Source organism: Trachymyrmex cornetzi, unplaced genomic scaffold (assembly GCF_001594075.2).
Source record: "Trachymyrmex cornetzi isolate Tcor2-1 unplaced genomic scaffold, Tcor1.1 scaffold99, whole genome shotgun sequence".
Taxonomy (NCBI): domain Eukaryota; kingdom Metazoa; phylum Arthropoda; class Insecta; order Hymenoptera; family Formicidae; genus Trachymyrmex; species Trachymyrmex cornetzi.
The window spans coordinates 4,252,054-4,252,865 of record NW_017300343.1 but is presented as its reverse complement, the minus strand read 5'-3'; positions in this window follow the sequence as shown (position 1 = coordinate 4,252,865).

Here is an 812-nt window from a genome sequence, read left to right as displayed (position 1 = left end):
CCTCCTCTTCCCAAGAATTTCAAACGTGTCGCAACACGTCTTTCTACGTATTTTTCTTTGTTATGAGTTTATACATACGTTTATATACGTTTATACATACGTTCATACACACGTTCATACGTTTATACATACATACATACATACATACATACATACATACATACATACATACATACATACATACATAGGTTCATACATACGTTTATACATACATTTATACATACGTTTATATATACGTTCATACATACATACGTTTATACGTATGTTCATATATACGTTTATACATACATACCTTTATACATACGTTTAGACGTATATACGTTTATACATATGTTCATACCTACATTTATACATACGCTCATGTATTATAAAGGAAGGGAGGGGAAAAGAGAAATTTAAAACGTATTTAAAAAAAAAATCTCGTATTTTATTTTAAACTTGTGTAAGATATTTAACTGTAAAATTATCGATTTGATTTTATTTTACTTTTAGTTCGTATTTTATTTTACGATTTGGATTTCAATGCTCATTAATCTATAAGCAGGTTTTATGATCAGGATGTCACTGCGTGATACAGCGTGATAAAGGCTTTGAATAAACAGTCACGTTATTCTAAATTCAACGATCACTGTCTTTATTCTTAAACACTACTTTACACTACGCGACTTATAAATCAAACGTAGATTTGATACAATGACGGAACGGCAAGCACATCTCCGAAGAGACTCGAGACTATTACAACGTATCGGTAGACGCAACGTATTACTGCGGAATGTACTTCGATAACGTGTCGGTCGTACTTGTAATTCGCT